General features: G+C 36.3%; 1 protein-coding gene across 4 annotated transcripts in view; it reads right to left on the reverse strand.

The window, feature by feature from the left end:
• Ttll7 (tubulin tyrosine ligase like 7) overlaps positions 1-25,779 on the reverse strand; it is a 128,400-nt gene that overhangs the window by 94,045 nt on the left and 8,576 nt on the right. For 3 of the 4 annotated variants that reach the window (XM_048351657.1, XM_048351660.1, XM_048351661.1), the window contains exon 2: positions 17,717-17,815. The gene's annotated coding sequence lies outside the window, so the exon portion shown is untranslated. Of the gene's footprint in view, positions 1-12,146; positions 12,168-17,716; positions 17,816-25,779 lie in introns of those variants that run through there. The other variant, XM_048351659.1, reaches the window with a different exon arrangement.

Raw genomic sequence — 25,779 nt, forward strand, 5'->3', positions numbered from 1 at the left:
GAAAACTGTTCATTTGGTATGATTTTTTCAAAGTCCTTCCATTTCCTTATGAATGGGGCAATGTTATTCTTTCTGATAGAAGCATAGAATTCTATTGTGTATATGTACCACATTTTCTTGATCCACTCATCTAAGTGAAGTGAGCCAGACCCAAAGAAACATAGACTCTATAGTTTCCCTCGTTGGGAATAACTAGTACACGTATAGGATAATCCTAGCAGAAGATCACAATAGCTCAATAGCTATGTACATATGAACACACAAGATGATGCTAAGCAAAACAAACTCCAAGTTATGGAAACAGTGGTTTATCACTTGTTATTTTCAACATACCATGTAAAATTATGCCTTTTTCTTTTGTCTTCACCATGGTTTTGCCCCTGATATCACTGTAACTGATTTTGGTACCCTGGATATTATATATACAAATATTGGAACTAGGGAAGAGAAGGGGAATATCAAAATAGAGAGACAAAAGATTAAAAACAAACCAATGCAACAGAAAAGCTTACAAAACTATATGCTCTAAACCAACTGTATAACTCATGGAGGAAAGGGAAAGCTGGAGGGGGGAAGGTGGGGGAGAAATGAGGGAGGAGGTTACACGTTGGCTAAGAAATGTATGCACTGCCTTATGTAACCCCTCTGTACATCACTTTGACAATAAAGAAATAATTTTTTAAAGGAAAGAAAACTGTTAAGCAGAGCTGGAAAAACATCTTGAAAGAGAAGTAGACAATCAACAAATACTTGTTTTCCTTCTTTCTAACCCAGAATGCATGCATATGTGATTGAAGGAGCTGTGGCAATTCATAGTGAGGTGGTTTGCCCTTGGAAATGCTGCACCAGCCTTGGGTTGCCTACCTCCAGAGAAAATAAATCTCCATCTTGTTTAAGCAACTATTACTTTAACTTCCTGGTTCTATCAGCTAACTGCCTCTTTACTGGACATGCTACTCCAACAGGAATTACTGTTTTGGGAGCTGGTGGCTCACTCCTGTAATTACACCTGTAATCCTAGTTACTCAGGAGGCTGAGATTTGAGGATTGCAGTTCAAAGCCAGCCAGGACAGGAAAGTCTGTGAGACTCTTATCTCCAATTAGCCACCAGAAAAATAGATGTGGAGCTGAGGTTCACAGTGGTAGGGCACTAACCTTGAGGGGAAAAGCTCAGGGACAGCACCTGTCCCTTAGTTCAAGGCCCATGGCCAAAAAAAAAAAAAAAACAAAAAAAAAAAAAGATACAGCCAACAACATGCCAAATCACCAGTACAATGATGTTGAATATTGATTCTTTTTTCCATCGTTTCCATTTTCCCATTTTTCTGCCGACAGTACTTTGTTTCATCATTGAGAAACTTCTCCCTCACACTCAATCCATGTGTAGGGAAGACAGAGAGATCCCTGAGCCACTTTCGCTTAGTTCTTTTTTTTTTCTTTCCAATTTTTATTATCAAACTGATGTATAGAGAGGTTACAGTTTCATACGTTAGGCATTGGATACATTTCTTGTACTGTTTGTTACCTTGTCCCTCATACCCCCTCCCCCTCCCCCTTACCCTTCCCCCCCCCTGAGGTGTTCAGTTCACTTACACCAAACAGTTTTGCAAGTATTGCTTTTGTAGTTGTTTGTCTTTTTTTACCCTGTGTCTCTCAACTTTGGTATTCCCTTTCAATTTCCTAGTTCCAATACTAGTATACACGGTTTCCAATATACTCAGATAAGATTACAGAGATAGTGTAGGTACAACCACAGGAAGGTGATAAAAGAACATCATCAATAATAGAAGCTACAGATACACATGGGATGTTGAAAGTAGTTACAACTGTGATATAACAATTGTCTCCATAACATGGAGTTCATTTCACTTAGCATCATCTTAGGTGTTCATAAGGGTATAGCTATTGGGCCTTGTGATGCTCTGCTATGATTTGCCTAAACCTATACTAATTATTCTTATGTACACTCATTGCCTGAGCCTGAGAACCCAAGAGCTGATTAAGAGGAGAACAAGAAAGGGACCTTCATAGAACTATGAAGTCTGAAGAAACAACAAAGTTCGACAATCTTCTTAGAGAAAGGACCATAAATTTGTGAAAGAATGGCCAGGGAAAGAAAGATATCTGGACTGAGGTAGTAAATTCTGGAAATGTCACTAAGAAACATACCAGGGGAGGAAGCACAAAGCTAGTGAAAGATAAGGGCTACTTCAAAGACTGTTGATTCAAGTTCACTGCATCCTGTCACCAGAGTCTGGTGACCTTTTCCACCTAGGCTTGTCAAGGGCAGACATCCCTACAAAGAAACTTCACAGCTCACTGCATCTAGGGAAAACAGGCCCTTTCTGATTTCCTTGGGTGACTGAGATTTAAATAAATCAATATACCACTTGTCTCTAAAGAGGAGTAAATAATATAAGCCTTTAAAAAATCATGAAATCCTAACCTCTTGAACATGAAGTTGGTTTAGCAATGAACATGTATCCAGCTAAGGCCATTAAGAGGTCTGGGACTTATTTTTGGACTATAGAAGAAGACAGGTTCATTTACCAATTTGGACTTGACTCTGAGAGGATTCATAGCTGCATCATCTTCCCTCTAAAGGAATATAGATTTGAGGTTTGTTTTTCTTTGACTAAAAATGTCCTTGCTTAAAATGTTACAACTCAAAGGAAATAAGAAGAAGAGTCCTCATGGTTTTGTTTGGATTTTTTCTCCATGAGACAGCTAGCACTGAGCTTTATGAATATCTTAATTTCAATAATCTCCTATGTTAAACACAGACCCTGAAACATAGGTGCAAACTGCTGAGCTACCATATCAGGGTGATAAAATTGTCCAAAATGTTTTTGAAGTTAACAGTAGAAATGTTGAATTGTACCAACATATAGGATCAGACAATTTTGTCAGTCTTTGAATTCTTCTATATTAGATTAAACCCCAGTAAAATTAAACCATTATCTCAGTATCATTCAAAGTTTAGGAAATCCATTTGAAAAAAGGCAAATTTTCAGATCTAGTCTATATAATGCTGTGTTTGGTTTATAGTTTTGTAGTTCATAGTCTTCCTTATATCTTACAAGAAAGAGTGATAAGGAAGAAAGAAAAAGAATAAGACTTTTATTTCTTGAACATTAAACTAAATGCAAAGTGAATTTACAAATTAATCTTTGGTAAGACATAAAATACTAAATAGCCTTTTCCAGTAGACAGCCTGTTAAAAAATACATTAAATTCAACTATGTTTTAATAAGTTTAGCTCATTTAAAAAAATATTCATTCCAGATTTTTAAAGACACTCTAACTGGTACCACAATCTGCCATAAAAGCAGTCCTTTTATAGAAATGCAGTGAAAAAGGACTATTTTTATCCTTCATTGTAATAAACTTTTATGGAATGAAGAGAGAAGTGGTGCCTGAAGTTAACCAGTGCACAATAATATCTCCACAGATATTTTCAAATACAAATTCATTTTCTCCATCACTCATCCATTCCTTCTCTTCACCATTACCTTCCTTTCCAATAGCTAAGAGTATAAAAATGTATCACAAATCTGCTTTAAAATTCAGTTTTCCCTTTATAATTTCATTATGGAACATGTTAAACATGGGTTTATTCTCAGCATCTTCTTAAGTGCACTAGCAAGAAAAAAATCTACCTCCTGCCTTCACTATGTACATACAAATTCTTCTTTCAGAGAAGGTAGTTTAAAAACAATCTGAAAATAAAAATTAATCCAAAAATCTATAATATTCTTATCAACTATAATAATAATAATTTGTATAAAAATATATTACATGCAATGACAATATAATTTATAATATAATATTTTTCTAGAATTCAATCTAGCATTCAAGTTCCACTGTACAAATCTCACTAGGAAAGATTGTGCATTCTTTAGAACAATTCTTACATTAATAGATTAATTTTAGAGAATTTTATTTTTCTCCCCAGTCAATCCACTAATTGGAGAAGCAATTCATTAAGAATATGGAAAACTGAATCTTACAATATACATTTGGTATACAATTTAAAATCATCTCTGTAGGTTGTTTTTTCCTGGTGTTATTCAATTGTTTTATTAAATCTTTCACTTAAATTTCTTCTTTACGTCACTAACATGTAATCTTCATAAAGGCAGTGAACCTAGTATATCCTTCCCACAGAATTTGGCATAATATTTCTTATTAAGTCCCTAGAGATTATTTAAGGAACTGAATATTTCAATGTGTTCTTTTCTTTTTTCATTTTATTTAATTTATTTATTTATTTGGTACTGAGGATTAAATTCTGGGCTTCAGAATATGCCATACTCTCACTTCTTTTTTCTTTTAGTTTGCATTGCAGATAGGGTCTTCTAGTAACTTCTAGTAACAGCTGGTCTTCACTTCAGTCTTCCTAGCTTTGCCTCCCAGTTTCTGGGAACATAAGCATGCATCATCATCATTTGTTCTAGTACAAATTCTTGTATTTCTTATTTTTATTTTAAATGGTTATATAAGTTACAATTTAACATGTCTCTTTATGTGTACAATGCATCCTGCTCAGAGTTACCTTTTCCATAACTCTTCTCTTTCCCACCTGTCCCTTACCCCCACCAGTCTCATTAAGTTTCCCACTTCCTTTACTATGTATGTACATTGAGTATTAAGAGTGTATTCCTTTTTGTTATTTTCCCATCCTTCTCACATTAAAACTCTTCTCCATATAAGACATGTTTCAGCATCCTGGTATTTATTTTGTTAAACCCTTTAATTGTTTAAGGGTTCGTACCATTGAGTTTCACTCTTGCTTATGCCTTCTTTTAGTCAGCTTAATCATGTACATGTACACATGAACCTGTGTGTGTTTACATGAAAGTTCTATTTCATGGTCTACAAGAAAAAAAAATCTCACCTTTGTCTTTCTGTGTTTGGTTTAATTCAGTGATCTTTTTATTCCAGATCTATTTTGATGCAAATGATATAATTTCATTATTCCTTATGAATGAATAAAATTACATCCTGTGTATATATATGTGGTACATTTAGATATTATATGGAATAATAAAATATTTAAATTACATATTCAAGATATAGTCATTCTATACAAATATATACACATATTTATACTTGCTCCTCAGTAGACCTTATACATACACACTGTATTCCTGAAATACATAAAGACTAGGACAACTTAAACGTGCCACTTACTATTTGGTAGGTAATAGTAGATAGGAATGATAATATCACTCACAAATGATTTGACTCACTCAGGTCATTTGTTATTCCATGATTAATATTATGAATAAAATTAATTTCATTGTGATGACTAACATTATGTGTCAACTTGGTAGGCCATAGTACGAATAGAATTGCTAAACACCAGAGGAGATATTGTTGTGAAGGTACTTTGGGAGTGAAATTAACATTTAAATCTATCAACACTGAGTAAAGCAAATTACTCTCATGTGGGATGGCCCCATTCAATCAGTTGAAGGTTTATGAGAAAACAAACTGAGTTTTCCCCAGAAAGGAAATCCAGCTTTATTCTCTTTAGATGCAACTTACACTATCAGTTCTATGCTAGTCTCCAGCCTGTCATTCTGCTCTGCAGATTTCATATCCTCTCCCTGCACAATCCAATTCCTTAAAGAGTCTTATTCCCCACTACATAGACACAGACACTATGAATTCTGCTTCTCTGGAGAAACCTAATAAATTCATTATTGTATGGCTTCAACTATATTCAGAGGACTAAATATCTAATTTTAAGACTTTATTTGGGCAAGAAGAATATAGAAAAACAGATTCATTACCTTAAATATAACCAGCACCTAAAGTAAAGAAGCAAGAATATTTCTTAAAAGAAAGGAAAAGAAGAAATGTGGGCAGGTACATATAGAGTAACCAGTAAGATTCATCTCTAAAATAGAGGTAGATAAATGAGTAAAGAGCAGAGACTATGTATAATTACTAGCACCAATTCTTTGGTTCTAAGCCATACTTCTTTGTTCAGTTTCTCACTCCTCTGAGACGATTATGTGTTTTATAGTAGCTCTCAGCCAGAAGGCATTCCTGTTATAGTTAACACTGTATATACACAGCAAAATCAGCAGCATTGGTGTCAGAAGCAAGACAGGAAAAAATTGCATTCAGTAATAGAACTCTTCAGAAATGATGCGTTATCAAGCCCAGGCTGGTCTTCAAGTGGTGATTCTGCTTCAGCCTCCCAAGTTACAGTCGTACCACAACCCCAGCTGTTGAGGAGTTGATCATTCAACTCCTGTTTGCCAGGCAGCACTGTTTAAAACTAAATCAAGAAAGCATCCAGGACAATGTTTTTCCAAAGAAATCTAAAGAATATCTTAACCAGGCCAGATGCCTATGGCTCATGCCTGTAATCCTAAAAGGCTGAGATCTGAAGACTGAAGTTCAAAGCCATCCTGGGAAGGAAAGTCTGTGAAAGTCTAATATCCAGTTAACCACCAAAAGGCCAGAAGTGAAGCTGTGGCCAGCTTCAGCAAAAAACAAACAAACAAACAAAAAACTCAGATACCACCCAGGTTCTGCGTTCAAGCCACAGAACAAATACCAACTAAAAGTATTAACCAATTATTCTATGTATATTTTCCCTTTTTGTATGTTTGAAAATGAGGAGATGTTTTAAAGCCTACCTTTAAAGCCTCTTCCAATATCTATAAAATAAAAGTGTAGTACTAAGAAAGCATATTATATAGCATAATTGCAGATTGGGCTTTTTTAGGGGGAGGGGTGTCAGGTAAATAATTCAATGGTATATCGTACATCTTAGGCATAACAAAATGCAGCAGAATTAATGGAAATAACAGCTACCTTTTGAGTCTTTATGCAATGCCAGCAGTTGTCAAAATGGGCTGCATCAGAACTCTTGAGGAGTAAGATTGCTTCAACCACTGGTTTAAGGACTCCCTTCTCCAGGCAGACGAGATTCTCATATATTCTGACCAGTGCAAGATTATTTCAAGGGCAAAGGACTGGGCCTCCATAGGAAGTATAGCAAAAGTGTAGAAGACTGATATAAGGTCAGCCTCTAATACAATCATAATAAGAACAATCCAAATAGCAACTGCAAAAGAAACTCTGGTTTACAGTTCCTACTCTGAAAACAACAAAAAGGTGAATTCATGTCTTTCTAACGCTATCGTGCCGGAAATATTGCCTAGTGGCAGGAGTGCTTGCCTTGTATACATGAAGCCTGGGTTCTATTCTTCAGCACCTCATATATAAGAAATGGCCAGAAATGGCACTGTGGCTCAAGTGGCAGAGTGCTAGCCTTGAGCAAAAAAAAAAAAAAAAAAAAAAAAAAAAAGAAAAGAAATGAAAGAAAAGAAAAGAAGAAGAAGAAGAAGAAGAAGAAGAACAAGAACAAGAACAAGAAGAACAAGAACAAGAAGAAGAACAAGAAGAAGAACAAGAAGAAGAAGAAGAAGAAGAAGCCGCCAGAGACAGTGCTCCGACTCTGAGTTCAAGGCCCAGGAATGGTTAAAAAAAAAAAAGTCTAACGCTAACAATTCAGCTGTCAGGAGGGGAAATGTCAGTCATGATCTGCATAAGGTTTCTAACTCTGACCTCAAAATAAAGCTTCTAACACTTTAATAAAAATTAGACTCAGAGTAGAAGTACCTGCATCAATTCTTCTCAAATCATAATGATAAAACTATACAAAATCATCCAGAATAACCAATTCAAGATTCTGGAAATTGACCTATGGCATCCAAGAAGTGAAGCAGATATTACTCAAGGGACACTGTTGAGCCGAGACTAAGTAGTAAAAGTGTCATTTAAACTCAAAGCCATCTCTATACACACACCCTCTAGCTCCATTGGCACCATTGGTACAGCAGTGCTCCATAGTGGAGAGACTGGAAAATGGAGACTTTTGCTGTTAAAAATAACTGACTTAATTTGAAGCAAAGTTGGGAAAGCATAGTGGTAAAGCATAGTGAAAGACTATGGAAGGTTAAAATCATAGTAGAAATCTAACATCATGCAAGATGGCTAAAGTCACAGTTGCTTCTAATTCTAATCCTAAATTCTAATACTATTGGCCAGAAAAATATTAGAGTCATAAATAACAGGCCTTTAGGTCACTGTCTCCAAAAATGAGGTTGCCTGTCATTTATATTTCTGCCTTCAGTATTCATAGGTTCTGTTCCTCACCAATCCAAAAGATAAGACTTTAGCATGAGATCCAATGCTAAACAAACTATACCTAAATTCGTGCTTTCAACAGGAACATTATTCTATTTTAACAAGAAATCAGTTATATTTACTTTTTGCTTCTCACTTTGTTTCTAGTTAGATGATACTATGAGAAGTTGATATCCAGGCTGAAGAAGTTTTAGTACAAATATTAAAAGAAGAGATACATTTTGGCAGACTCAAAGTCAACTATGATATTAGTCTAGAATATTATCATTGCTCCTGGCTTTGGTATCACTGAGGCTATGGAAATGAAGTACTTTTCTTGAGTCACATGTTCCTCATTATTATCTGTCCATGGAGTTCTCACTTTCTGTTGTCCAGGAAAAATGAGAATCCTGACTTCATAATGCTAATCTATATAGTTGGAGGATGGAACTTGTCTTTGGTGGAGGAGTAGGTTAGGATAAAGATATCAGAACAATCCAGGTGCCAGTGGGTCATGGCTGTAATCCTACTCAAGAGGCTAATATCTGAGGGTGGCATTTTGAAGCCAGCTTGGACAAGAAAGTACATAAGACTCATCTCCAATTAACCACCAAAAAAGCTACAAGTTGAGCTGTGGCTCAAGTGGTAGAGCACTAGTCATGAGCAAGAAAGCTCTATGGTTTCCCTCATAGGGAATAATTACTACATGTCTAGGGTAGTCAGAGCAGAAGATCACAATAGCTCAATAGCTATGCCCATATGAACACATAAGATGATGCTAAGCAAAATGAACTCCAAGATATGAAAACATAATATATCATTGTCGTAGTTATTTTTGATATACCATGTGAAACTGTACCCACCTTTTTTCTCTCCTATTAACTTCCCATGGTTTTACCCCTGCTATCACTGTAACTAATCTTAGTACCCCAGATACTGTATATATATGTATTGGAACTAGGGAAGGGAAATGGAAGGCCAAAATCAAGAGACAAAGGAAAAAGACAAACCATTGCAATAGCAATACTTTAAAAATCCATTGTTATGAACCAACTGTACAACTCATGGCGGGGGAGGGAAGTGGTAGGGGGAATATGGGGAGATAATGAGGGAGGAGGTAACAAGTTGGATAAGAAATGTACTTGCCTTACATATGAAACTGTAACCCCTCTGTACCTCACTTTGACAATAAGGAAGAAAAATAAAATAAAATGTTATACTAATGACAAGAAAAAATGGTAAGCATACATTTATTTCAATACAAAATTCTTATTCTCAGAATGGGACCATTCCTACTCATCATAATTGGAAATAAAACTGTATACAAAACAAATTTTCTCTTGATACACAAACACTGCTAAATCTAATAACTAAATTATAAATAAATCTAAATTATAATTATAAGACTTCAGTTTATATTGTTAATTATTTTCTCAAAGTAAACATAGATATTCAAAAAATGGTCAGAAACATGTTTGAATCATACTATCATTATTTCCCTGGCCTTGAGACATTCCTCACATTTGATCTTAGTAAGGTGATCATGTAGGTAACAGAATAGTCAATGAAATATCTGGGATCCAGGAAGCATTCAGGTGAACTATAACAGTATAGTCAGGATGGACATTAGTGCGTTCCTTCCTCACTGCTATTTTCAAGCTGAGTGTCAGTGGCTCAGACTTGTAATCCTAGCTACTCAAGAGGCTGAGATCTGAGGATTGTGGTTCAAAGACAGGCCGGGAAGAAAGTCCATGAGACTTATTTCCAATAAACTTCTCTTAAAAAGCTGGAAGTGGCACTATGACTCAAGTGATAGAGCATTAGCCCTGAGCACAAAGAGGGCCAGGGACAGCACTTAGGTCCTGAGTTCAAGGCCCAGGACTGGCAAAAAAAAAAATGCTATTTTTAAATAGTATATAGCACACTATCATTTTTATATACATATGCCATCATTTTATGAATAATTCACTGGCTTTATTTAGTATTATCAAACTAGAAATAGAAAATTACTAGAATGAAACTCCAATAGATTTTAACTATTTGTTTACTTTTTTGAAGATCATCTATAACTTTTCTCTGTACACCATTAATAAACAAACATTCTGGAACCAATGAGAATGTTTGTTCCTGATTTGTCAATTATACTACTAGCAATCAATCTTAATAAAATCATCCATAATGATGGGGCACAGTTTTGAAGAGTAATATATGCCAAGTTGTTATTTAAAATACCTGTAACTACAGCTGGACATGGTAATAAAAAAGCCTGTAATGTGGCAGTCGAGAGACTACAACAGGTAGATCACAAGTTTGGGGCCAGCCTTGGCTAAATAGCAAGTCTGAGGCCAACATGGAGTAAACAGCAAGACTTTGTCTCAACAGGAAGAAAAAGTAAATTTTTACTTTTGCTACACACAAATGAATGAAAAAACTGGATATTTATTTTGACTTGCTAAGCCTAAAGAAATGTACCAAAATCAGTATTTTCTATTCACTAATTAGCTACTTTGCATGCTACATTCAGTTGGTTTTCCTGAAAGTTCAGGATACTTTAAAACAAAAAATATGAAATCAGTCAGTTATGAATCATAAGCCCAAGTGAATTTCAAATTCATTTCATGATACATAAATAATAATTATGTAAAGCTAGCTACATCTAGAAGACTGATGCCTAAATTGGACACAAAGATTGTTTGTAAGTCACAACATTTTATGTTTATCTTAGTACTTGAAATATTTGCTGAACCAAGTCTGAGGTTAACATTATCAGAGTAAATCAAAATGTAAACTAACTGATCCCAGATTCCAGCAAGTCCAGCCAAGACTGAGGTCATTGTGTAAAAATAGCTAACCATGAACTTAAGTACAAGTTAGATCTCTGTGAGGTGTTATTTATACTCCCAGAGAAATGGAGAGCACACTGTACATGTTGAATTCATTTAAATGAATTTTCATTTAAAGGTGAGAGAAAGAAAGCACACAGACCAAGTCCCACCAATCATCTCCTCTTCCAAATCAATGTGGGAACAATGTCAAATTCTGACTTTACTGTGGACATGTCAGGTTTGAGATATGTCCAAGTAAAATTTCCAGGAAATAGTTGAAAATTAAAAGGTATTTACAATTTTAAAGAATAAAATGTAGTTTTTCCAATTTAATTTTTAGTTGTAGGTGTTATTTAAGAAGTATTGCTTAGTTTAAGTTCCCCAGAAACAAATCCTGATGGATTGAAAAGTCCAAATAAAAGTAGTATTTGGAAAGTGCAGGCAACACTGGCACAGAAGCAGACAGGCCAGGCAAGGAAGACAGGACAACCAACAAGGATACGTTACAAAGCTTGCTCCATTGTGGGTGGCTCAAGCTTAATCCCCTAGAAATTGAGAACCCATATGAAACACATAGCTCTGGAATTAATTCATCCAAAGTTGGTTGCAGGCTATTGTGGGCCAAAAGGGCAAGTTATTAATTCTGTGGCACTTCTTGTTTGGGAAAAGTAAAGAGGTGAGGAGAGGAGACCTTGAAAGGCAAACCGTCTCTACTCCCAAGGATTCTAAAATAGTCCTCTAAACTCTTCAAGGAAAAAAGAAAATTTACTAGCAGCCATCTGGAAATAGTCGAGCATGATGATGTGCTAAGTACAATAGTTACTGGGGCTGGGCAATGGGAGCATCTACTCAACATTATCCCTAAATATAATCCCTGTTTTATTAGAATTGAATCCTTTAAGAAATGACTAAGGCTGTGGCCTCAAGAGTGGAGTAATACTTTATATCATTAATGGATTAATGGCTCTGATATAAAACCCAGATTAGGTACTTCCACGAGACTCTTACAAGATTCTCTAAGTATAGAGACTCTTCAAAAGGATTTGTACCATTTTATCATTCCCATCAAGAACCAAAGAGCATTCCAGGTGCTCCACATCCTTTTCAGCATGTGGAATTGCTAGTGATTTGGATTTGGAGCATTCCAACAAGTGTGTAGTCATATTTCACTTTAATTTGCCAGTCCCTAATGGCATACAAAGTAGAAATCCATTCATGTTCAAGTTGTACATCTCTGGTGAGACATCTGGTAAAAATTTTTGCTGGTTTTTGATTGGAATATTGATTTCCTTGCAAGGACAACAATCCTTTGTTAGTTGTGATTTGTGATAATCAGAGATAGAAGAATGAGGATCACATCAGTCAAAAGTAGAAAAAAGGATTCCAAATGGCATAGGTTAGGGAACCACATAAGATTCATATAGATGGAAAGAAAGGAAGAGGAAGAATCAAGAAGTCATTTTTATTTTAAAAAGTAGAGTTCATGATTATTTGTGAGGCAGCAATAGGAAAAAATTACTATGGTTTAGCTAGATAGGAAAATACAAGAAGTAAAAGAGAGTAAAATGGTATGTAATTTTGTGAAAGAAAATATCAATAAAATTGAGCAGAGAAGGGTGGGAGTAGAAAGATACATCAGAAACAACTTGAATGTGTTTGCAGTAGGTTTAAGATAACTGAAAATATTAGCTAAAACATATGGTGGACTAGGCAGAGAGGTCTAACAGGCACAAGTGCTGAGCCAAATCCAGCCCACATCTGTTTTAAAAATAATATTGGAACTCAGTCAGTCCCATTTTTATGTATTATCCATGACTACTTTTGACATCAAAAGGCTGATTTGAATGGTTATGATGGAAATTATTTGGCCTTATTCAAAACTATTTGCTGATCCCTGGACTTGGAACACCAGACTCTTCTAGGAAATAGAAGAAAAGTATCACAATTAGAACTATGCATAGAAAAGAAGAGATATAGTAGAAGAAAAAAAGCTAGAAGAGTAGTAAAAGAGGGCTAGATGTGTTGGCTCACACATATAATTTCCAGCTACATGGGAGGTGGAGACAAATGGATCACAGTTTGAGGCCAGTTTGAGGCAAAAACTTTATGAAACTATTTCAGGAGACACACCAAACATGGTGGTTCATGTCTGTAATGCCAGCTACACAAGAGCCAGAGATAGGAGGATGTCGGTCCAACCCTGGCCCGGACACAAGTATGAGACCATAAAGAGGACTGGGTGTGGCTCAAGTCCTTGTCTATCAGGTGCAGGATTCTCAGCTTGTAAAACAAATCTTTGTGCAAAGATGTAGTGAAAGAGCAAAGGAGAGGTATAAAAAACTTAGTCAGGGGGCTGGGGATATAGCCTAGTGGCAAGAGTGCCTGCCTCGGATACACGAGGCCCTAGGTTCGATTCCCCAGCACCACATATACAGAAAACGGCCAGAAGTGGCGCTGTGGCTCAAGAGGCAGAGTGCTAGCCTTGAGCGGGAAGAAGCCAGGACAGTGCTCAGGCCCTGAGTCCAAGGCCCAGGACTGGCCAAAAAAAAAAAAAAAAAAAAACTTAGTCAGGAACAATATAAAAAAATCAGTCAGATTTTGTGTCACGATGAAAAATACTTGTAAGGAATGGCATCGGAGAGGAAGGAAATTTTAATTGCCATTGTTTCTGTTTTATTTTTCTTTTCATTTTGTCTTCTTAGTTTGTATTTTTTAATTTAATTTTAGGGTCAAGGTGATGTACAGAGGTGTTACAGTTACATACATAAGGTAGTGAGTACATTTCTTGTCATACTTGTTACAGGTTTCAGAGGATTCACTGTAGTGCACAACCTAGCTGTAGAAGCTCCTCCCCTCACAGGAGAGTAGAGGACAGGGAGGGGCCAAGGACCATGTAAAACCTTCAAAGACCTCCACTGATCTACTCCATCTAGCTGGGTGTCATCTCCTCAAGTTTCCCCACCTTACAAAATTGAACCACCAGCCAGGGACCAAGTATTCAACCCATGAGGCTGTGGCAGACAGTTCCTATCTGAGACGTAACAGTACTGTACATTCTATGCCAGGGAATGAGCAGGATGCTGAGTACCCATAAATAAACCAGGAATCATTTTATCCCCTAGAAAGTAAACCAGTGGCAATAATATATACAACTACTGTAGTAATTACTAATAGAGTTTCATAAAGTTTTTGCCTCAAACTGTGATCCTTTCATCTCCACCTCCCAAATCAAAATATCTAAAACCAAGTTCTTGATCTTGACACTTTGCCGCAACTCTTGGCATAGTCATCTCCAATTTCTATACACTTTATCATCTGGGTGTCTCTGGAACTCATCTTTCCTTATTTCCACCCCCTTTACCTCCACCTGTTATTCAAATCGCCATCATTTCTCACATGGTAACACATTCTGGCTAAGTTCCTAACAGAAGTACATAGATTGACTCAAACTCCTTCAGTTCATTTTCAGCAATGAAATGCAAGGTTCCCAAAATGCAAATCTAATCACAAATACTGTCATGTTTCCCTCTCATTTCAAACCTCTCCAAACCCTGGGAAATCCAGAATTCCTCAGCCAGGTGTGTACACAGCTCCATGGCATGCTCTTCAAGGCCATCAACTACATTGTCAAGGCTTCAAGGAGAGTTTGTTATATACCCTAGTTTTGTCCTAGCGAATCCAATGTATATGTATTACTATCCTGATAGCCAGACCTTCCGATTCACCACCAGATTCAGAGAAACCAGAATTCTGTACACAGCTTGCAATCCCTTTGGAGAAATTTCTATCCTAATCATTATTAGAGGTTCTGCCTCTCTGATGTAACTCCCAAAACAGCCAAGGGCCTGCTAGCCTCCCAGTCACATCATCCAGATTCTGTTCCCTCTTCCCTTTTACTCTCTGTTTTAATAACCCAGCTCTCATAGTCCCCCAACATAGACTTTGGAAATTTTATTCATTCTGCCTGGTATCCAACCTCGCTTGTCACTAGCCTTCTTTCCTTGATAGTACTGTCAGCTTCGGGATCTTTCTTCCACAGAATGTATAATAGCACTTACACAGTTGCTTTTAACTAGTGACACCTATCTATCACAATGGACTATAAACTTGAAGAAAAGAGAACTGGGTTTGATTCTGCTCTCATATTCCAAGCAACAAAAAGAGCACCTGGGACATAATGGGCATTTTATAAATACCTGTTGAATAAGTAAAGGAATGATCAAGCACTATATCAAGTGTTTACTCACTAGTTTTAAGACTGAGACTATTATCATCTCCATTTCAGATAAATGGACAAGGATATGTTTCTGAAAGTGCAACATATAGTATATCCCATACTATATCCTACTATTGTAAGCAAAAACAGTTTTTTTGTGTGTTTTTGTGTGTTGTTTTTTTTTTGTTTTTTTTTGGCCAGTCCTGGGGCTTGGACTCAGGACCTGAGCACTGTCCCTGGCTTCTTTTTGCTCAAGGCTAGCACTCTGCCACTTGAGCCACAGCGCCGCTTCTGGCCGTTTTCTGTATATGTGGTGCTGGGGAATTGAACCCAGGGCCTCATGTATAGGAGGCAAGCACTCTTGCCACTAGGTCATATCCCCAGCCCGCAGAAAGAGTTTTACTTCAATGTTCACATTCCTCCATATTTTTCACAACACATTATAATGTTGACTTTAATAAGGATTTTTCTTCTCACTTTAAAGTGAAGAAATAGATTAAATAAGCTAGGTGACTACCCAGGGCCATGGTGGGTTATGTTAGACCCACTTCCTACACTCAGTTCACTGCTTTCTTAAAAACTTGGTTTGGCAGTAGAGATGTAATTCAAGTAGAACAGTGACAGCTGTGAGTGAAGAAACCAAGAGTATGGTTCTCATGTCAGGTACCAAGGGTATTTGTTCTGGACTGTGCAAGGCTGATCCTTGCTGTAGGAATAGCCCAAGTCCTTTCTTAAGTCTGTAGCTGGTATAAAATCCACTCAGGCCCTGCTATGGTTTGTATGTGGTTTGTCCCCTTTCAAGTTCCATAATAAGAGCTTGGTCCCCATGCAAATGGTCTTCAAAAGAATGCAGCTAACTTTTCAAAAAGAGATGGAATAAATTAAAAAAGGAACATAGTAAGGAAAGAAAGAAACTGGAAGAAAATTAGAGAGAGTGATTGAAAGTTAAGTTTTTCTAGCAAATGGAATGCATGATTTAATTCTCTTCTATAAAATTTGTTTTGTTACTTTTAAGGAAATCACATGCCTCTGGCAGTATTGTCCCAAAATTGATCTGTGATACCATTTTCAATCACAAGAGACTCATGGTCCCACAGCGTCAAAGAGCTAGTTTGATAACTCTGACAGCAACAAGAGACAACAGGCACATATCAATGCTGATGACATGTCAGTCTTTAGTTTTTGGATATTTGTCAGAAATTCTAGAATTTAATCCTAGTAGGTTATTCCTACCTTAGTAAAGACTGAAAACAAACCCTTCAATTCAAAGTCTTACTTGATTAGTATACTCAAAAAAATGCTCCTAGCTAGCAACAATTCCCCTTGAAACTGTTATAATGTTACTGAGAGAATTTGATCTTATGCCTATAAAGGCTAACTGTGAAGGATTAGACATTTCCCTAGCTTTATAATTCTTCAATATTCTTGCTATCCTTAGGAGCAAAGCTTTCTTAACTAAATTATCCATAAAACCGTGTGGCAACCATGAGGAGCCATGAGGTCTGCCAAAGAGAACTGGTGGCCTGAGAAAGATCTATTGATCTAGCACACAGATTCCACCCTAGGTGTAAACTATTCAGCTTTGAGCTTTCCCAGACCTTAAAGCCAGGCAGGAGCTTATGCCAATTGTGTTTGTTTGCTGCTCACCTTCACCTCCTGTTTACAGGAAGCCACTAATCCTAGGATTATTTCCCCCCACTCTGGTGTTGGTAACGTCTAAGAAACTGCTACTTGCTTTCTGCACACTCCCCTAGCTGATTATTACTAAAAGCTCTGTTCACAGGACCCTCTGGATCTGTTGCTGGCTTCAGGCAACAGGTCCCCAGGTACCCCAAAACCAGTTCCACAGTCCAGTCTTGATTACTGCTTTGCTCCCAGCCATGGCGGGACAAGGCACTCCCGGAGGTTGGAAACAAAACCTCAAAAAGCTAATTTCTCTTCTTAGTACCAGACACTTCAGTATTAAATGCCTAATTTCAACTTGGCTGCCTATTAGTAATACCAAACAATTAGTTTTCAGGTGGTAAAAACCAGAATATGAGTTTCATGTGTATTAACAAATATTTAAGAGCATAAGCATTTGACAAAGGTTTTATTAATGAATAGGATGAAATAAAAACACAAGCGAAAATATAAACTTGCATTTCACCTGTGCAAAGTTGATAAGTCAATTCTAAATCAATTTCCAGAACATGGGAAAAATGTTTGCTACCTGAATGTGTAGCAAGCATAAGGAACATTCACTGTTGCTAAAAACCAGGAAATATTTAGACTAACAAATATATATAATGTATTAATTTAACACAATGCAAACTAATGAATGATGCATTTGATATCAGTGTATATGGTCTTTTAATGTAGCTATTACAAAGATAAATATTAAAATAACTAAGCTACGACCAAAATAAAAGCCAGAAATAATAACAAAAAAAAGTCAGCAGACTACTAAATATACCTACTTAACAAAATAGAAAATGTAGATCTTGCTAATGAACACATACATATCCTTTGATCATGACATTACCTTAATAGATTCCAGGCCCAAGGGGATGGTAATATGGCAGAAGCATCTGTAGGTTAATGCTCAGAAACTCTTACAGTTCCACAGGTCACAGAAGATAACCTGATAATGACAGCAACATGAGACACATGGCAGACCTGCACACTGATAATACATGACAGTCTATTTAAGATTCAACTATGGCTTACACACTTCCCATAAAACCTAAATCTCAACCTAACTGGTGCATAGAAGCACATGTCAAACACTATACATCTCTGATAATATCAGGATTGTTACACACGTGAAGAATGTATCTGTGTTAAATCAATGCTTTAGCTGACTTATAAGTCATTGCTTAAGATTTAAATTTTAATCTATTTTTATATTTCCAATCTCTACCTGTGGACTGCTTAAGAAAAACCAAGTTAAACCGTGTATACTGGTATTGGAACTAGGAAATTGAAAGGGAATACCAAAACTGAGAGACACAGGGTAAAAGACAAACAACTACAAAAGCAATACTTGCAAAACTCTTTGGTGTAAGTGAACTGAACACCTCATGGGGGGAAAGGGAAAGGGGGAGGAGGGAAGGGGGTATGAGGGACAAGGTAACAAACAGTACAAGAAATGTATCCAATGCCTAATGTATGAAACTGTAACCTCTCTGTACATCAGTTTGATAATAAAAATTTGAAAAAAAAAAAAAAAAGAAAAACCAAGTTGATAAATCATTGGAATAATTGCATTGCTATGTTAGCTCCTTATAAGAAAAGTAACTCATCTTATCTCAGCCAAATGCTAATTAGGTAAGCACCTCTCCATTATGTTACACATGACATGTTGGTAATGTGAATTATACATTATTAATTACCTTTATTAACATAATTATTACATAATGCAAATTAATTGATAATGATATAATTATTAGAAATAATTACAAGTTAATAAGTAATGGTATCGTCCTTCTTTCTGAATTTTCCCAAATTTCTCCTGTTGTTACTTTAACAGCTATGTCATCCATACCTATTCCAGTAATAAATTTCTCTGTCAGAGATTACATCAATGGACAAGAAAAAAGAAAGAATACAGCTTTACTAGATTAGCCAAAGTTGTCTAGACCAGCTTATTCTCTTGCCCATTTTAACATAAAATGCATTTCTCAAATTTATGCATTATATGCCTTTTATGCTTTGAATTTAATGGATGTTTCTTGAAAATTACAAAATTAAATACAGTAAATAATTTGTTTATATTTTATGAATTATAAAGGGAAAAAATTTAAACCCAAGGCTAGGAATATGGCTTAGCAGTAGAGTACTTGACTACCATGCATGAAGCCCTGGGTTCAATTCCTCAGCACCACATAAACAGAAAAGGCCGGAAGTAGTGCTGTGGCTAAAGTGGTAGAGTGCTAGTCTGAGCAAAAAGAAGCCAGGGTCAGTGCTCAGGTCCTGAGTCTAAGACCCAGGACTGGCAAAAAAAAAAAAAAAAAAAATTAAAAACACAAAACAAATACCATTCTCTCTTAATCACAACTACTTAGTTCCATCGAACTCTATAATCTATGTTAATATCCACAAAGCCATTTTGTCATGTCTTTCCTACTTATCAAATTTATTGAAATACAAGACTTTTGATAATACAAAAATGATTTAGTTAAAATTATATTATATATGTATATATGGCTTTAATATTAATATCTCTAACCAGCAAGCAGATGGTCTTTTATAGCACAGTGATGAGAATCATTCTGACATTCAATAGATATGATTATATGTACTAAGCACCAGTTAGTATGAGACTGACATATAATTTTAATTAGAATTAAAACATTATAAAAAACTTAATTTAATGTTATAACATGACAAAAAATGAGAGTTAAACAAGAGAATTCCAGTGAGTGCACACATTGCTCAGTAATAATCTATTTTAAGAATCCATGGGGAAAACATTCTGCCAGTCTTCTAAAAAGTTAACCTCAGAAATTTCTGGTTACAAATTTACCATATGCTCTTCAAATATGTATGGTGGGAAGAGATTACATACTATTTTTTTTGTTTCAAAATTTTAGCCCAGATCAAATGTTCCCTAACTTTATACAGCTTTACTCAATACAATAGGCTATAAGGGACTGACTGTAGAGTAAAAATAATGATGTTCTGCCCATTATGGAATTTGAAGCCTCTACTAAGTAGACCATTAAGGTCAGTAAGAGCGATTAAATTACTAATGTGCCCATGGGATTGTGTGAATCCCTTAGCTTTTCCTTTTACATCCTCAAGTCCATTTAGCTGGGCTCTTCACGGACATGAAAGCAGAAACAGAGCACTGAGCCTAATGAACAGATCCTTCACCAGAACTCTATCCAAAATGCAAATGAGAAACATAACTTATAATTACTTTAACAAAAAAGAAAGAATTATCATGTCAATTGCCCTCTAGAGTGATATCCTGAATATTCTACTTATTAAAGAGAAGAAATTTTCTTTGTTCAAAATCAAATATAGTCATCTAAACCACAATGAGATAGTTCATCACCTCAGTAAGAATGGCTAATATCAAAAAGACTTCAAGTAGGACAAGCACTGGAAAGCATGTGGGACAAGAAAGAAAAGAAAATCCTGCACCCAACTGATGGGAATATAAATACTGCAGCTGTAGTGTTTATGGAAAATGGATTCCTCAAAAAGCATACAAGAACTACCAGCAATTCCATGACTGGGTATGTACCCAAAGAAAAAGTAATCAGCCTGTCAAAGAGAGAAGTGCATTCTCATATTTGTAACAGCACAATTCAAAATGACCAAGAAATAGAAACAACCTATAGCCATCAACTGATGAATGGATAAAGAAAGTGTGGTACATTTATACAACATAATAGTACTCAGCCATTTAAAAAAAGGCAATCCTGTCACTTGTGACAACATGAATATGACTAGATACCTTGATGTAAAATGAAATAAGCCAAGCAAAAAGTCAACTGCCACCTGACTCTACTCACATGGGGAATCTAGGAGTTGATAGCTTGGAGCTGAGAGTGTAATGGTGCTTATCAGAGACCCTAGAGAATACTTGGGGAGGAGCAGCAAGCAGCTCTGGGCACTACTGCACAAAAATGTGACTATGAATAATAATTACACAGTATAAGTTTCAAAATGCTGGAAGAAAATGATTTCCATTTTTTAAATTTATTTATTGTCATAGTGATGTACGGGGGGATTACAGTTTCATTCATAAAGCAGTGAGAACATCTCTTATCAAACATGTTACCTCCTCCCTCATTTTTCTCTCTCCTTCCCACCACCTCATTTCCCTCCCCCGCTATGAGTTGTACAGTGCGTTTGCATCATATAGTTTTATAAGTATTGCTGTTGTATTGGTTCACCTTTTACCCTTTGTCTATCCATTTTGATTTTCCCCTTCCCTTCCCTAGATCCAATAAACATATATACAATACCCAAGGTACCGAAATCAGTAACAGTGACATCTGGGGTAAAACCCTGGGGAAGAGGCTGGGAATATGGCCTAGTGGTAGAGTGCTTGCCTTGTATATATGAAGCCCTGGGTTTGATTTCTCAGAACCACATACATAGTAAAAGCCAAAAATGGCACTATGGCTCAAGTGGTAGAGTGCTACCCTTGAACAAAAAGAAGCCAGGGACAGGGCTCAGGCCCTGATTCAAGCCCAGGACTGGCAAAAAAAAAAAAAAAAAAAAAAAAAGGCGGGGGGGGGGGGGGTGCTGGGGATATGGCCTAGTGGCAAGAGTGCCTGCCTCATATACATGAGGCCCTGGGTTCGATTCCCCAGCACCACATATACAGAAAATGGCCAGAAGTGGCCCTGTGGCTCAAGTGGCAGAGTGCTAGCCTTGAGCAAAAAGAAGCCACGGACGGTGCTCAGGCCCTGAGTCCAAGCCCCAGGACTGGCCAAAAAAAAAAAAAAAAAAAAAAAAAACCACACACACACACACACACACTGGGGAGGAAAGACAAAAAGAAAATGCATAATTTCACATGGTACATTGAAAATAACGACAATCCTAAACCACTAAACACAAAGAAATGATAAATATATGAGGAGCTATACTTAATTTGAATTAAATATATATATTTAAGATATACCTAAAGATATATATATACATATGTATATAATTTGACTAAACATTATATGATTCCCTATTAACATGCACAACTCTTCTTGAATCACCTAAAAATTAGAAATTTAAGTTAAATATATAAAAAATATTTGTAATAATTAGAATGTCTTTAAACCTACAAATTAATCCAATAGATAGTATAAGACAAATACTAATACTTGCACATGATTGATTAAACAGCACTCTAAGCATGAGAACAAAGGGAGCTATTCTTAGCAGAGGATCACAATAGCTCAAGAGCTATGTGCATTTGACCATATAAAATGATACTTATCAAAATGAACTCCAAAAAATGGAAATGAGATTTTTTTTTACTGTACTGTTTTCAGTTATTTCTTTTTCTTTCTTTTTTTTCCCCCTTGATTTATTTTCTGTTGTCACTTTTCCTGTACCCTTTGTATTGCATATAAGTTTATCTGATTTGAGGAAGGGAAAGGGAATCACAGAACAGGCAAACCAATTCAACAGTAATACTCACAAGACATGATGTTGTAAGTGAACAGTGAGGGGGAGGGGAACCAAGAAGGAGAAAAGTGGGAGAAAATGAAGGAGGTAACACTGTTCAAAAAGAAATGTATTCATTATTTTACTTATCAATTGTAACCCCTCTGTACATCACCTTTACAAAAAAATTCAAATTAAAAACAAAGAAATTTAAGATAAAATGTCTTATGTCCATGATTTTATGAGTCTTATGACCATCTTCTTCCCCCAAGATTTGTTTGGACAAGGATCAGGCCAGTCTTTCTCTCAGGAGGACTCCCTGGAGGCAACCAGAAGACATTGATCCAGCACCAAAAGCCTCCAGACACAGAGGGAATCTTAGTTCTCTGTGGGTAGCCTCTTTGGCTTTTAATGACATAAGGAAGGTGTGTGAAGGCTGCAGTTTGCTAAAGACAAATCTCAGGGAATTACCAATGTAAGAAAACTGAACTTGCATCAAAGGCCCAAAAAAGATCATTACGTTTTACTGATAGCTGACTTAAAAGACCATGAGGGAAGCAAACTAAACTGGAATGTGTGTGGAAAGTATTTCACTCCTCTTTCAAACTAAAAAGAAAATGGGTGTAAAGTAGGGGCTTAAGTCAATTTTTAATGAGTGGGAATTTCCTTAACGCAACATTTTTGCTAGAAACTTGATGAACAGCTTTAAAAAAAAAAAAAAAAAAAAACACTCTAGGGGGAAAAAATGGACCGAAGGAAAAAATGCAATTCTCTGTGAAGATGGGCGTGGCCCTGCCTGTTTTATTTGTGCATAGTATGAGTAGCTGGGGTGAATATTTGGGACAGTTGCCCATTCTTCTGAGTCTGGGTACAAACCAAATGGGATTTTAAAATCTGCTGAGTCACTTCCTTAGCCCACTTTAGTGCAGAGGTGCTGTGGCCTTCAATTCAATCACTTGTATTTGGTAAATTTCTCATATTACTTAACTCAGCAAATTCTCAAATAATTTGATTCTTCCATTGACTGAAACAAACAGCAGGGAATCTTTAGAGAACACCACCTCCCATGTTCTTCCTCTTAAAATCCTTAGCTCCAAAATGTACATATGTGAAGGACGCCCCCCCCCCCCCCAAAAAAAAGGCTTTGAACATGGTGACATCTGCTTCTGGAATAGCACAGGTCGCCCAGAAGCTAGAGACTTGAACCATATCATATTGTTGCCATAGTCACTCTAACAAAACTGATTCAAGAAGGGAAACAAGTTATCCTGCATCACTTGCTTACAATACTCACCTACCTCATAATACTCTAATTAGGAAAGGAAAACATCAGATCTTAAGAGATTACATTGTTTCCCCCAAAGATATATAGGCCACACTTCAGAAGTCCTTAATGTGCTATTGTGGATGACATTACATGAGATACAATTATAAAGGAAATCACCAGAAATTTCACTCTAGATTCAACACAACAGCTTTCTTCAATTAAGCAATTATTTTGTTTTCTTGTTATGGATCACATTTTCAATCCATCATTAAACTTTTGTCTTACTACCTAACCAGGAAGTTAAAGAACTAAGAATTGAATTAATGCCCAGTTTTAACAAACAAACAGAATTTCAGAGCATGTTTTGTCAGCTAGTCTTTGCTCTAGCTCACATTATCTTATTTTTTTCACTAATTTGTTTCATCTCATCTCACATGTCCATACTCTTATAAACTACTTTACCAAGTTAAATGTTCCAATATATTGAAATTATACCTAATGTGGTACCAGGGAAAAGTATACAAGTCATTTATAATAATCAATATTGAAAATAAAAAGTGATGAATGGTAACCCATTTATACAACTACTTACAGATAATGAAAACAGGATTTTAAAAATAAGTAAAAAGAAAAAGTAACTCAAATATTTTATACAATCTTTGTTATCTCTTGATAAAATCTAACTTATTTCATTCTTATGTGTCAGCCACTGCACCACTATTGTTATTCTATTTATTATAATTTATATCTTAAGATAATTAAATTTTATATACATTGCATTGTATGCAGGTGTGGATACAGTTATACTGTACTTGCTAAAGTTAAAATAAGGATCATTCTGAGAGATTAAATTTTATGAAGATCATATTTTGGAGTTGTACTAGTCTATATACTGCTTTTGTTCTCAGATAGAGGAGTGTATGTCAATGTGTCAATGCAAAGAAAAATGCATCTTTTGAGAAAATTTAAATATCAGACAAAGAACAAAAGAAACACATAGAACTTAGTAGGACCAATGCCCTTCACTTAGCAAATATTATGCCCATGTCTCTGCCCCTACTCTTCTACTTGCTCTGGCTTTCTCTGGCTCATAACTGTCAAACTTTTTGGTGTAGCATCCCTTTATACTCTTAAAAATTACAGGGGCTGGGAATATGGCCTAGTGGCAAGAGTGCTTGCCTCCTACACATGAAGCTCTCAGTTCAGTTCCCCCAGCACCACATATATGGAAAACGGCCAGAAGGGGCACTGTGGCTCAGGTGGCAGAGTGCTAGCCTTGAGCGGGAAGAAGCCAGGGATGGTGCTCAGGCCCTGAGTCCAAGGCCCAGGACTGGCCAAAAAAAAAAAAAAAAATTAGGGCATTTTCTGAGTTATACCTTCAATAGTTACTGTCTTCAAAATTACATTTCAACTACTTTCATTTTTAAATCATTTCCAAAACCATTACATATTCACAAAATCATTTTATTAAAAAGTTATAATTTCGGGGCTGGGGATATGGCCTAGTGGCAAGAGTGCCTGCCTCATATACATGGGGCCCTGGGTTCGATTCCCCAGCACCACATATACAGAAAATGGCCAGAAGTGGCGCTGTGGCTCAAGTGGCAGAGTGGTAGCCTTGAGCAAAAAGAAGCCAGGGACAGTGCTCAGGCCCTGAGTCCAAGCCCCAGGACTGGCCAAAAAAAAAAAAGTTATAATTTACAAATAACAAAAATAAAAGAACAAGGCTGGGAATGTAGCTTAGTGGTAGCATGCTTGCTGAGCATACATGAAGCCCTGGGTTCAATTCCTCAGGACTACATAAACAGAAAAACCCGGAAGTGGCACTGTGGCTCATGTGGCAGAATGTTAGCCTTGAGCAAAAGAAGCTCAGAGACAGTGCCCAGGCTCTGAGTTCAAGTCACAGGGCAAATAAACAAACAGATAAACAATAAGATGTTTTATATATTCCCAAATCACTTTTAATATCTTGGTGGATTCTCATATGTTCTTGCACACTCAACTTAAACTGTTTTGGTTAAAATATATGAGATTTACCTAATGAAGCTTTGCAGTTGGAAAAAAGAGGTGTAATTCAACTGTGATTTAATGTAACTATGCATATCTGAATTTGCTACTACACGTAGACATAGAGCTAAATGAAAATGAAGTCACAACATATCAGAATTTCATATCATAAAATCAATACCATGTTGAGGAAGATTTATAGTATTAAA

This window comes from Perognathus longimembris, chromosome 7 (assembly GCF_023159225.1).
Source record: "Perognathus longimembris pacificus isolate PPM17 chromosome 7, ASM2315922v1, whole genome shotgun sequence".
Lineage (NCBI taxonomy): Eukaryota > Metazoa > Chordata > Mammalia > Rodentia > Heteromyidae > Perognathus > Perognathus longimembris.